This window comes from Canis lupus, chromosome 7, assembly GCF_003254725.2.
Source record: "Canis lupus dingo isolate Sandy chromosome 7, ASM325472v2, whole genome shotgun sequence".
Classification (NCBI taxonomy): domain Eukaryota; kingdom Metazoa; phylum Chordata; class Mammalia; order Carnivora; family Canidae; genus Canis; species Canis lupus.
Window position 1 is genome coordinate 3,726,068 of NC_064249.1, and position 14,808 is coordinate 3,740,875.

The window sequence follows — 14,808 nt, forward strand, 5'->3', positions numbered from 1 at the left end:
AGGAAAGCAACCCAAAAGTGAAGATTTGGATGGGAAGGAAACCTTCTTGCTATGAAGTCACTTTCTTATTTCTCTTTCTCTCCCAATCTCAAAATGTATTTTAACGCAATAATTTCCATGTAACTTTTTTTTGGGGGGGTGGGGGGAGAAGGAACAGTTATAAAGAATATAACTAGCAGTATAAAATTGTCAATGTATTTGGATTATTGCTACACATTTAATAAGGAACATTCTTACATTGGTACAAACGTGAAGTAACCTCTGAATGAGGTCTTTTGTCTTTCCTTTCTTCAGTTATGATTTCAGTGATTGTGTTGCCACATGGTCTTATTGTTCAAGAAACAAACTGATCTATTAATATTTCTAAGAAGAGAAAAAAAACACTGTGAATGGTTAACTGTCGGGTTGTTACCTGTTTATTCTTTTAAAGCGCACAGTGTAAGAAATATTAATTAAGCCCAATAGGAATTATTCTCTTTGACTAAGAAAAATCTAAAAATAGAATAAAAACTGTAAGAATCACAGAATCTTAGGTCTAGACAAGGTCATTTTTCAGGGTTCAAATCAATGCACAAGTCCTTTCGACAATTAATCCAAATATGTCATATGGCATATATTTGATGAATAGCTTGTGCTAAGGCATTTCATTTTCATAAGATTTATTGAGCAATATGATATTTAACTGTAATGGACTCTTGACTTGTGGCTGGAATCCTTTCTCAGCCTAGAAGTCACCTGTGGAGAGAACATAGCAACCTGCTGATTGTATTAGGTAAAGTTCCTGCTTGTTCAAGTTTACTTTAAATTACTCATTCATAAAGGATGAATTCTTATAAAGGTGACTTTGATGGAGTAAAACAAAATCCATGTAATGCATATCAGAGCTTAATATCAAAAAATTTTATGAACTTTCATAGTTTCCAAGTAGGGTATTTTGCAGAACATTAGAACCGTAAGCAATAACCTTTTAATAGAGATTTAGCTTTGTAGTTAAAATTGTCAAGTTCTGCTAATCTCATTAATTTTAAATTTCTGTGTAGAAGAGAAACCTCGAAAGCTACTTTTATACCATAAGTTCTTTTTAAAAATGTTCTATTTTTAGTCTGTTTATCCTATTCTACTTATTAGATTTTTTAAAAATCTTCACAGATTGTACTGTGTAATACATTTTTTACTATTTTTCATCCCCTTTCCACCATCCTAATCTCCAAATCATTCAAACATTTTTTTACTACCAAGTCAGTGCTTACTAAAAGCTCATGGGAAATAAAATTGTATTATATACATTGTTTCACACAGATTGATGTAAAAAACATTTGGTATCCTGTTGATTGAAAGAACAGATGCCTGTATAATTTATGAAGCCAGAAATACCTTCACAATATCTTCCAAAAATAGTAAGGTATTTTAATAACATAGTTAATGGTGAATGAAGTCAAAAGCTTGGAAGAATTTAAATTGTAGACTGAATTTTGAATGGAACAGAGACAATTTGGAAGATGTTATCGATACTCAAAAAATATTTGTAATCATGTGTAACATAATAAATCACAACTTAATATTTGATCATTTCACATGAAAAAAAGTTTTATAAAGAGTTTTACTTATTTATTCATGATAGACAAAGAGAGAGAGGCAGAGACACAGACAGAGGGAGAAGCAGGCTCCATGCAGGGAGCCTGACGTGGGACTTGATCCCGGGTCTCCAGGATCACGCCCTGGCCAAAGGTGGCACCAAACCGCTGAGCCACCCAGGCTGCCGTGAAAATTTTTTTTAAAAACCTAGCTTTTTTTTTTTTTTTTTTTTTTTTTTTGATTATGTATCTCTGGTCTCCTCCTATGACAAATTTTAAGCAATCTGTATAAGCAAAGTATACTTCTTCTCAAAAACTGATGTTTTTTCCTAGAAAAAGCTTATTTTCTGTAATCCATGTGTTATTCTTAATTTTCCACAATGAATCCACATGCTTAAGAATATCAGCATAATAAGACAAATTGTGTAACTAACATGGTATGTTTACTGGGGGTGAATTCTCAAATTATTTTAAGTATCAGTCAACATGTCTATTCTTTCCAAACTGAGGGATTAATCAACCATTCCTGCAAAGTCATAGATCAAAGGCACTATATTTCCTTGCTAAAAATAAACACTGCTGACCATGGCATTGACACAGTTTGTGGAAGTCATGATGGCTATACTATTGGCATAATGAATCTTCATTATGAAAAAAATATGTTTTAGCTTCAGTTACAATTTAAATTTTTCATTTTATTCAGTTCACTCCAAACTTCACACTCTTCTAAAAAAAAAAAAGTGTTTTATTCTAGTAAAAAGAAAAAACCACTTTTTTTGGTAATTTGATTATTTTTGATTATTCATAAAGGGATAGTTTAAAAGTCCATATAATTTAATTACAAAATATGCTCATGAGTTTTGGAGAAATGAAGAGAGTAATATGTATATTTTCTTTCCTTTTCTTTTTCTTTCTTTCATTCTTTCTTTTTTTGCTTCAGGAAGAAGCTTAAATTTCAGAGCAAAGGAACACTGAAGTATTTTTCCAGTAGACAAACTTTCAAACATTAAAAAATATGAAGGTTTGATGAATGTTTAAAAATCCAGTGAATACTTAAACACTAATTTAATTCAATGGATAGCCAATTACATACTTAATGTGTTTTAAAATAATTTATGACATAACCTAAAAAACAAGAAATCATGTTGAAAGATGAAAAGTCATGCTAAATACACCAGAATCCCCACACTGTGCTAATAATGTTGGACATTAAGACAGGATGCATTAGGTCAATCAAGGGCTCCTGACGTCAGGAGAGGTTAAGATTAATTGTAACTTTTAAGACATCAATCCTCTTTAAAACTCTCTGTCTTGGAAGAATTTTCCCTGCCTGTTGGTCAGTACCTCCTACCAGGTAAGGAAGGAACACAGCTGAGTGCTGATCTTACTGGGAATGTTATTGTGCTGTTTTAAGTGATGTATCTTGAAGCTATTTAGAAATCTAACATTTCTTTTTCTTCATCTTGCAAGTGGGAAAGCAGCTGTTTTTAAAGGGAAGAAGCATTAGAATCTTGGCAGACCTAGATACAAATCTCCATCCTTTAAAAAAAAAAAAGGAATATTATGCTATCCTTTGCAGAGTATCTATTCTAAAGGGTTATTTGAAAATAAATTGAACTAGTAGAGTGTGGACGATTTTTTTCTCCAGATTTTATCTAGAAAACTAAAACTCAGAGAAGTTATGTAACCGAGCCAGTGAGGGGCAGATCCCAGTCCATTGACCCAGTTTTGTTGCTGTTCACTTATCCTCCTGTACCGTCCAATGCCTTTCAAATTGCTACAACATCCATACACGGAAGGCCTTTATACATGTAAACATAGTTTGTATACATTCTCTGCGGAAAAAAAAAAAAAAGTTGTAATCCAGTTTGTGATAACCAATGATTAATATAAGGAAAATAAGTAAAGCAAAAAATATCACTAATGCTAGGCTGTTCTTAAAAGTGGCATTCATGTTGGAGTTACGGGGGTTCTTTTTTCTAACCTTCTCTGTTAGATTAAACTTTGATTTGAGATAGTATATGTGTTTTAAACAAACACACCAATATTTATGTCTATGAACGCTTCCAAGAACAAACACCAAGGAGATGGCTAGTTTGTAGATTTCCAAATCTTTCCAGAAAATAAAATTTCCTTTTAAAATTATAAGGACTCAATAAGGGTCAATTGGACTGATTTGTCTGTGAAAAATATCTTTTTATTGTGGAACATATACACTATGTAGGAGATATATATATATAATCATTTTTTTAAATTCAATTGCTAGTAATGTTGCCAGATAGCACAGAGGTTATGCTGGAAACGCTTCTCTTCTCCAAAGCAAATTCATAAGCCATTTTACAAAGTGAGTAGTGTGGAATTATTTCCACAGTTTTGGGAGGGAAGGAAAACCAGAAACGTTCAGGCCGTTTGCTGTCACCAGGGGTTAACAGCTATCAGGCATTACAAAGCTGTTGGAAAGCAAAATTATAGGCCCCTCTGGGTTGTCAGTATTTCAGTAGTAAAAGAGGTCTAATCTAAGCCAAGCTCTGGCATGACTTGCCCTGATTTTTCTGCTTTCTCAGTGAAGAGCCAGGTCTAAGTATTCAACTTGGCTCTCTCTGAATTGAGTCAGTTTGTGACCTCTTTGATGCTTTCACTCTTTCTACTGAAGCAGCCAGAGGTCCCAATAATTGCAATTATAATTACCAAGAATGAGCATTTCTGCAATAGGCACTTTAACTGCATAATTGGGAAGGTGAAAATGTTAGTGCTGAAACATTTTATGAGAGTTCATATCCTGAATAGAGGAAGAAATCTTCCAAGAAAATGGATATGAACCCAAGAAAGGAATCTAGGGGGCCCCCCAAATACCACCTAAGCTGACACCTCATTTATTCTGGGTTTCAGACATGGTGTCCCTTTCTTCCAGGGGAACGGGAAGGAAAATGCAATGGCAATTTTTCTAACGCGACATCTTCACTCTTTATGTTTCGAAACAGAGATTCATTTCCATCAACAGAAAATAAAACTGATTAAAATCTAAGTCTATTCGTGGATATGTGCTGTCCCTAAAGTGTTCAAACCAACTAGAATTAATAAAACTCATGTGGTAGCAAAATCTCATTCGCTTTCATTTGTCCAGATCAATGCCCACATGCTCAATTTAGGTCAAGGCATCAGGCAGAGGAAAGGACTGGAGACTGACATTGAGATGCTCTATTTCACACACTTGCCCTCTGGAAGGACTGGCAAAGGCAGTCACTTAAATTAAATACAGGTCATCAGACAAGATATATAATCTATTCTTAAAACAGACAACTTCAGCCTCCCAAATCCCTATGGCCTTTTGCTGAGGCACATCACACTACTTCTTCATGTTCCTCTGTCAATTCATGTTAGGGTCTGCTGTGTTTAAAAGTGGTATTTCATGTATTCTGTGACCCTCTTGCTCAAAGCAAAGAAATTGCTTTGGTTTATTTATGACCTACTAACCTTAAGCAAAACTGAAATATTTAATGTTCTCGCAAGCCTAGAGACGAGAAATAAAGGCTAAAATAAATCTGGCCTTTTGCAAGTTGGTCTTATTCTGTCCACACAACTCTCCAAAATTATGAGGAGGTGGACAGAAAGATATCGATCCATAAGTGACCTACTGCTGTGACTCCTCTTGTTCAAGGAAAGCTATGCGGGTATGCAGATTGCTACTGTCAACCTCAGAATTCTGGAATTACATACACTGCAGAGAAGTGTCACTGCACATTTTCTTACAGAAATTGTAAAATTTTGGTACTGTTGAAGCTCAGTGTTTCACAGATCAGTGATTTATAGCCAAGGATTAAGTCATGAAAATAAAGATGTGGAAGAGAGAGATTTAAAATGGAAAGCACACATGAATTAGCAGAAAATTAGGTTAACCAGCAAGTAGAACATTTTTTTTCCATATGGAACGAAAATAATCTAAAATGTATTCTCTTGTCCAACACAAGGGAACCTACAAGTCAGAATGCAGACATCTTATTTCCAGTTTGGGAACATGTATGTGGCTCGGAGATGAGATTTTTACCTTCAACAAACTAGAACTTTATGAAGCATGTATCTAGTTTATCCCAAGGAAAGAAGAAATTAATCACTATATTTATCATTGCTATTTTGTATATGACAAGACATCTAATGTAATTTCTTTCTTTCTTTCTTTCTTTCTTTCTTTCTTTTCTTTTCTTTTCTTTTCTTTTCTTTTCTTTTCTTTTCTTTTCTTTTCTTTTCTTTTCTTTTCTTTTCTTTTCTTTTCTTTTCTTTTCTTTTCTTTTCTTTTCTTTTCTTTTCTTTTCTTTCTTTTTTTTTAGATTTTAGGGCAACCCCGGGTGGCTCAGCGGTTTAGTGCTGCCTGCAACCCAGGGTGTGATCCTGGAGACCCGGGATCGAGTCCCATGTCGGGCTCCCTGCATGGAGCCTGCTTTTCCCTCTGCCTGTGTCTCTGCCTCTCTCTCTCTCTCTCTCTCTCTCTCTCAGTGTGTGTCTCTCATGAATGAATGAATAAAATCTAAATAAAATAAAATATTTTATTCATTCATGAGAGACACAGAGAGAGGCAGAGATACAGGCAAAAGGAGAAGCAGGCTCCATGCAGAAAGCCTGACGTAGGACTCGATCCCAGGACACCAGGACCACTCCCTGAGCCGAAGGCAGACGCTCAGCCCCTGAGCCACCCGGGCATCCCAAATGTAGTTTCTTATTGTTAGAAGTGAATCAATTTTATAGTTAGGAATTTTAAGTTAATTATATTCTATTAAGGGCTTGTAGAAAAATATTTTGGAAAATAAGAAGGTAGTTAAGCCTTGCAATTAATTTTAACTGCCTTAGAGTCTTGCTTATTAGTAAGCTAAATGCACATTTCGTGTTAATGCAAAATACACAAGTTAGAGTCTTTTATTATAGCATCCCTATTATGCAAATATTAGCACACGTAGCTGGAGAGGAATAGGCGTGGAATAAGATGGTTGTATGTTGACTTGACACGAATATTGTAACAGACAGGCAACATCCAGTTGTAATTGATAATACAAACAAACAAATCCCCAGGGCTTTGATAATATCCAGCAGCAACACAGAAACACCTACTGATAAAGCATTTTCCTAAAAAGTTTTAGTTTGTAGGAAAAGTTTGGTTGTTTCAAAAGAATGAACACTGCAAAATTCACATTAACCACCATCTTATATTCTAAGACTGTCACTCAGGAGATTACTAATCATTTTTCCCCTTAAAAAGTCAGTTTCCACATAAACATTTTATCTAGAAGTCACTAAACAATCAGTGGCTTTAACATAGTCTACGTGAGTGAAATATTAGAATATATAACCATTTAGAGTACATATTTCACAAACTTGCCTTGATTGAACAGACGATGGTCACCTTCAAAGCACTATTCTAAATTATTGTGGGTTGTCTCACCCACAGATAATTATAATCACGCTAGGTGCCAATTAAGCATATGAAATAGTGACTTCCTATCCTGGTTTTGACACAAACAAAGTGACTTTTTAAAAACTGATGATAAAAAAATATATATTGAAAATGGTTCTAAAAATATGTTGAGTAGAGTTTGTAATGATGTAAAAATAAGCATAAGTCACAAAGCACTCCTGGATAAAAGGAATATGAAAAGACCTCCCAAAAAGTGTTAGGGTTTTTGTATCCAAAATGGTTAGAAACGAATGATGTTGTAGCATACCTTGATTATTTATACCTTTAATGGTTTTAATGAAATCTTTATGCCATAAGCTAAGAAAAACGTGTTGAGCTGGTTTCTTCACTTATTTGTCCAGTAGTTCTGAATAAGAATTTTTCAGAGAATGTACTAATTTTATAGCCTTTTAAAATTTTATTTTTCTATAATCCTTAGGAAAACAATACTAAATATAAAAAGATAACACTAACAATTTGATTTTAGGAAATTTATGAAAATTCCATTTAATTTGTATAATCTAAATACCACATGTTTACCTACTATAAGCGTAGCAATATTTAAATTATAAGATATTGTTTTGATTTGCTACTTCAAGCTCCTTTGAATAACAAATCCTCCCTGTCATTAGGAGTGAGATAATTTCATCTCTGGAACTAAGCCAAAATAGGCATTTTTTTTTTTTTAACTCAATGAAACAGATCCTTTCCTTTCACATAATGTGATGTGGAGGTTTGCCAAGCTCTTGGTTGGAAGAATCACATTCTTCTTTCATATTCTTTTGAAATGGCTTAAAAATGCATAGATGTCTGACTAACGTTACCGTGTTGTTTCTGTCTCCCGCCCCCTTCCGATGCTTACAGATCCTATACAGTCAGCAGAGTTCTGAGTTTAGAGGTTGCTTCAGTGAACATTCAACGCTGTCGGTGAGTTTGGAATTAAAATCAAAACCATCGACCGTTGATTGTACCCTATAGCTAACCATCATCTACTACTCCATGGCTTTCAGAACTTGCAGAAGACGGAAAACTGAAGCAGAACCCACCAGGATGTTCTCTTCTCCACGCAGAGATTATTTTTTCAAAGGTCACAATCAACATTCATTGCTGTCGGTGGGTTGAACTGTGTGGACAAGCTCACTGAACAATGAATGCAACTGTGGCCCGCTTTTTGCAGACACAATCCAGAGATCTCTCACCTTTGAAAGACGTATTGAATGTCGTAATATTGATCCTAACTTTTTTCCTCCCATCAGCAGCATCTTCAGGTTTATTTATTCAGTTTTTATCGTAATGATCAGATTTAGAGGAAACAGCACCGAGTTTAAGCAAGAATGATACTTCCCTACATTTCTGAATGGTACAGAGCACTTAAAAAAAAAAAAAAAAAGGTAACCTGTTTTATTCATGGAATCTGTAAGATAATAGTCTAAGTTAGCACACCTTCCTACTGTCGCAGTGTGGGTGGAAGAGAAGACATGAAGAAACACACCAGCACCCGTGCCATCTGGCACCAGTGTCCTTAATAACAGCACTTAAAAATACCATTCTATCTTTTATTAGATTTCTTGGTCAAATTAAGACAGAAACACCTGGTAATTTTACATTTCTGTTGCTCTGGGTGGGGACTGGCTCAAGTAATCCTTCCTCTTGCTATGGTATTTGCTAAGGAAGAAAAAATAATGTATAAATAACTACGGAACTATCAGGACACTTGTGAGAGTCATATGGTAGATTGATTTCTCTAATTAAACCCAACTTTAAGATAAAACGTTACCCCTGCTCTTTGTGCTTTGCCTTCCAAGGTGCTGATCTATGTTATTAAACTTACAACCGTGACCCATTAATGGCCTCACATTACTCATCTGACTTCTTCACAAAAACGGCTACGGATGTCATGGTTTTTCTGAACTAGTTCGGCTGTTTTACACTGAATATTGTCACTGAATTATCCCACAGCAGTTTTAAGCTTGTCATTTGAGATAATGATTGTTACGTTGTTATTTGTAGTAATAGTAATGATAATAATGTAAATCCTTTGAGATTGCCTACGTTTGGAATATTTGGAAGGCTTGGATATTCATATTTTAAAATCTGTCAAATATATTATTCTTCCCCCGCCCTTGTCAATTCTATTTTCCTTCAAGTCCCCTTGCAGAAACCCATTTCTGGGACCCCTGGGACCCGGCTCCAGGTCTCATCATGACTATCAAATATTTCAGCACATCCAAGATCTAAACTGTGGTGTCTTACTCTCTGCCTAGCATTTCCTACCATTCTGGTTTCTCACTCTATTATCCACAAAGCGACTGTCCTTTCAATTTTGATGTCACTGGGGGAAAAAAAATGCCACCCAACTATATGGACGTGTGTTAGTACAAATCCATGGGCTTCCAAATTCCTTGATCCCTCAACTCTGACCTAGCATTTTACCCCACCCACCCCGCCGTGGTCAACCCAGATGTTTTCCTCTTCCTCAACTACTTCTCTCCACCATTCCATTTCCAATGGATGAACCGACCTCTAGTTTTCACTGAGTCGCTCTAGTCCATCTAGTTGCTCCCTCCATTTCCTCAGCTGTAGGCTCCAGGCCCATAGTTAACTTACTCCCTCTGCTTTGCTCAGGACATATCTTCTTCTATGATTTCCCTCTCCTCATTCACTGTATTGGCTCTTTCCATTTAATCTGTGTATTCGCTCTTTCCATTTAACCTGTGACAAGATTGGAACACCTGGGTGGCTCAGTCGGTTAAGCATCCGACTCTTGATTTTGGCTCAGGTCATGATTCTGGGGTGGTGAGACAGAGCCCCCTGTCTGGCTCTGTGCTCAGTGGGGTATCTGCTTCTCTCTCTGTTGCTCTCTCTCTGCTCCTTCCCCTGCTCATGCACTCTGTGTCTCTCAAACAGATAAATAAATCTTTTTTTAAAAAAAACCAAACCTCTGAGGTTTAGCTCTCAAGCAAAAAAAAAAAAAGGACATTTAAGAAGAATCTTCTCTGTACTTGCTTCATCCATTTGTTTCATCCTCTTTATTTATTTTTAATCTCTTTATTTTTAAAAAAAGATTTTTATTTATTCATGAGAGACACACAGAGAGACAGAGACACAGGCAGAGGGAGAAGCAGGCTCCCTGTGGGTAGCCTGATGCGGGACTTGATCCCAGGACCCTGGGATCACACCCTGAGCTGAAGGCAGACACTCAACCACTGAGCCCCCCAGGTGTCCCTGTTTCATTTTCTTTAAAGCTGAGACTTTGAAAATAGTGTGCAGCACTGTCTAAATTCGTTGGCTTCCTATTTTCACCTCAACTATCTATAATTTGCCTTCTTCTTCCATTCCTCTCTCCACTCATGTATGCTATTTTCCACTGAAAATACTTTTGACCAAATCATGTTTTCCTGCTTGGGATTCCCTTGATGTCTGTCAGAATGGACACTCTTTCTTTAAAGTCCAGTCTTCAGGGGTGTCTGAGTGGCTCAGTTGGTTAAGCACCTTCCTTTGGCTCGGGTTGTGATCCCAGGGTCCTGGGATCAAGCCCCACGTTAGAATCCCTCCTCTGCAGCGACTCTACTTCTCCCTATACCCCTGCCCCCTGCTTGAGCACTCTCTCTGTCTCTCTCTCTCTCAAATAAATAAATCAAATCTTAAAAAAATAAATAAATTGCAGTCTCCATTGACTTATGTGACCCTAATCTCATTTGAATTTTTCTGTCTTTCTAACAGTGATGTCTTTTTTTCTTTTTTTGCTACCTATCTTCATCTGTTCAGTCTACCCTTATGTTTTCTTGCGAGCTTATTATTGACTGACATTTCAGTTTCTTCTCGTCTCATGCTTCACAATCTTTGAAGGAATCTCAGCATATGTATGATGTTTACATATACTTAGAAGCTGTTGATACTGAAATCTTGATCTCCAGTCCAGATATCCCAGATCTGCACATCGATTTGTCTTCTGCTCTTTCCCCAGACTGAAATCCATCCCTGTCCACAGCAAATTCATCATCTTTTCCTCAAGGGATAACACCTTTCATCTACTTAACAGTCAAAGCCAAAAATCTTTATATCATTACATCCTCCATCTCTGACTTTCTATTCTCTTCTGCACATATAGTCACAATTTCCTATAGATGCACACTTCTTGGGGCACCTGGCTGGCCCAACTGGAAGAGCACATAACTCTTGATCTCAGAGTCATGAGTTTAAGCTCCACATTGGGCATAGAGATTACTTAAATAAAATAAATAAAACTTAAAGAAATGCTCATTTGTTATGAACCAAGATTCTAATTGTTCTGTGTATTTCTATTACCTAGTTTAGAAACACACGTCTTACTTAGACCATTCCAACAGTCTCCTAATTAATTCCTGTCTATAATCAACCATCTGTTCAATATTTTCTCTACAGTATTTTTTTAAATTAAAAACTTGATTAGGTTGTAGAACTCTTTAATGCACTCCGAGTAAAGTTTTCTAATATGTTTAATAGATGGACTGTTACAATGGAAAAAAGGTGAATATTAGCTAAATAGGGAAAAAAATGAAATTTTACATAGAATTTCACCTAATTCCTCAAGATTTAGTTCAGAACATTAAGGAATTAATTGAAAGAGTAAAGATTTTTCTAAAGTTAATGTAGTTCAAGATTTACTAATTTTGAAATAGTGAAGAACTTTTTTGGTGCTAACACATTCAAAGCAAAAAAAAAAAAAAAAAATCATGGCAAGATCTTAATCTTCAATCTGTAGCCTGTCCCTTGAACAACAACAACAACAACAACAACAAAAAAAAATACAGTAAAAAAACAAGTGTCCAAATGGAAAGAAGATGATCAGTAAACAACACAATTGAATAATGTGTTTAATTCATAAAAATTTAAAGGTGTTCTTAATGTAGACAAAGCAATGAGGCAAAAATTAACACCTCGAGATAAATGAACAACGAGACCCAACAGAAGGCACAGAAGAAATTCAAATGAGTGTGTAAATTTTACATATTTTATGTAAACTTCACTAATGAAGATTCAAACTTAAAACATTGAGAAGTAATTTATCATCAGTAAAGCTAATTGATGAAGAAAATGACGAGCTGTTAATGCTGAAATTACAAGCTTGATCTTACCGCCTTTTTTAAGCATGTGATCTCCCCAGCAGTGCCTGATTGGGCCAGGGGTATGCAACTGTCCCCTGGGGAACCAATTCATAGGCTTGGCAGAAACATATTTCTTTCTTAGGAAGTTGAGCTAAAATACACTAAATCAGTCAGGAAGTAATAGGTGTGTACAAGATCTATAATGTCACAAAGATAAGCGGTGGATTGACATTTTACCCTGCTCCTGTGTCAGTAAATCAGAAGTAGAAGGTGGTCAATGAAGAGCAACAATAAGAAGCAGGTGTGAGACATTGTACAGTTCCTGAAAGATGGATGGGGCAACTTTAGTTCACGCAAATTTCCAAGTCTAGACCTCATTTTCCCAGCTGTCCTTGCTGGGTTTTGGTGGCTTTTAGATGTCTATAAAGTGATCAAAGCCTTGAAATTAACCCTAGTTTATTTGTTAGCTAAGGCTGGTATCTATTTGCCTTCAGAAACCATACAATACTCATGAGAGTTTGAACTGATACCAACTTTATGGAAACAATTTGGCATTATTTATCAAGAACTGTAAAATGTTCATAAACTGAATAACTCTATTTCCAGGATTCTCTTTAATATGTGTACATATGAAGATATTCAAAGCAAAATTATTTTTAGAAATTTAATAATGGAAGCAAGCAACATGTCCAACAGTAGAGAATGGGGCAATGAATTATGACAGGGATAGGATAGGAAATAATAATAACTAAAAAAATTTTAATAAATGGGGAGCCCTGCTCATAATTAAGTAAAACTCAGAGTGAAGATTAAATCCCAGTTCTAAAGGAGAAGCCATGAAGAAATTAGTTAGTCTTCCTAAACCTCAATTTTCTCAGCTTTATAGTTGGTATAAAATATTTCCTACCTGGTAGTATTGTTTTGAGGATAAATAAAATAATTCATGTAATGACTTTAGAATAATTTCTGACAATAAATATTTAATAGTAGCAGTAGTTAATAGTAAACTCTATCTTATGTATGACACATTATTTTTATTTAACTTTTAGTGCTGAAAGTTTGATGATTTTTCTTTTCAAATGCATTTTATCTTCTTTTTTTTGCTTTGTTACTGTTTGCTTTGTTATTTTTTGTTTTATTTTATTTTGTTTTGTTTCAAGCTGGTAACGCATACTTCTTCGCTGTCCTAAAAGACAGTAAGTCTTGGGGCATCTGGGTGGCTTAGTTGGTGAAGCACCCAACTCTTGAATTTGGCTCAGGTCATGATCTCAAGATCATGAGATCAAGACCCAGGCAGGCTTCTGCTGAGCATGGAGCATGCTTAAGATTCTCTGTCTCCCTCTTTTTTTTTTTTTTTTTTTTAATTTTTATTTATTTATGATAGTCACAGAGAGAGAGAGAGAGGCAGAGACACAGGCAGAGGGAGAAGCAGGCTCCATGCACCGGGAGCCCGACGTGGGATTCGATCCCGGGTCTCCAGGATCGCGCCCTGGGCCAAAGGCAGGCGCCAAACCGCTGCGCCACCCAGGGATCCCTCTGTCTCCCTCTTATCTCTCTCCTTCTCCCTCCACTGCCCTCCTCTCCTGCTCAAATGCATGCTTTCTCTTAAAAAAAAAAAAAAAAAGAAAAATTTTATTTATTTTTTATTTTTTTAGGAAAAAAATTTAAAAGGCAGTAGGTCTTGGTCAATTGCAAAAAGAAATAAAATTGAATTACCATTACTTTATTGAATTTACACAATGATCTGTGTTCTTCAATCTTCACAAGAACTATCTGAGGAAAAAAACCCTATTTTTGAAGGTGAGGGCAAGACAAGTAATATGACTACTGTCACAGAACTAATTGAGGGATGGCTCTAAATTATACCACCTAGTTTAAATACAAATTTTGAGAACCTAGCCTTCAATGAATAACTATTTCTGAGAAAGAATAGTATATTCCTTTCAAAACAATAGGTGACCAAAATTAACTTTTGGGATTTACATAAAATATAAAGGCATGACCTGAGAATAAGTTATGCGCTCCCAGACTCCTAATTTGGAAAGATGGTACTATAGTCCAAGTGATTTAAGATCTGTTTCCTTCTTGTTCATCAGAGAAAATAATCTCTAAAATTCAGAGCCTTTACCTGTTTTGTTTGTTGCTCCAACTTGGCATCAAGAGCATGATAAGAGCTCTATAAATATTAGCTGAATGAATGAGTCATGAATGTGACTACTCAGCAAGCAGCACCTCAGATGACTGACTCATATGATATAATAATACTTTAGACTGGATGCTATGAGTCAAAGTTGAGTCTCTTTGAAAAGTAGTTTTTTCAGAAGACTATATACAGAAGTGGCTTTATTTGTAGCCTCTAGAGTGGAGTCCCAACATTTACTTATGAATTTTCCACATATCAATTTAACTACCGTATTTCCTCCAATCTAACAGACAATTAATGACAAGACAAACAATCACTGTCTAAAGTAATAAGAAAGAGCAAAAAGACAGAAAAGAGAAGAATAAACAGAAAAAAAAAAGAACAGAAAAGAAAGGAAAACAAAAGAAAAGAGACCTTATAGAATGCCCTAAACTCTTTTATCACATGAGGACACAATAAGAAGGCCCTGGCTTGAACCAGGAAGAGGGGTCCCATCAGAATGCCACCCTGCTGGCACCTTGATCTTGGACTTCCCAAACTCCAAAACTGTGAGAAATACAT

At 35.7% G+C, this 14,808-nt stretch overlaps 1 long non-coding RNA gene across 2 annotated transcripts in view; it reads left to right on the forward strand.

The window, feature by feature from the left end:
* The window catches only part of LOC112648270 (uncharacterized), a 77,176-nt gene extending 67,445 nt beyond the window's left edge, over positions 1–9,731 (forward strand). For both annotated transcript variants that reach the window (XR_007411756.1, XR_007411755.1), the window contains 2 exons: positions 7,882–7,944; positions 8,028–9,731. This is a non-coding gene — a long non-coding RNA (uncharacterized LOC112648270). The remainder of the gene's footprint in view (positions 1–7,881; positions 7,945–8,027) is intronic.
* The last annotated feature ends 5,077 nt before the right edge of the window (positions 9,732–14,808 follow it).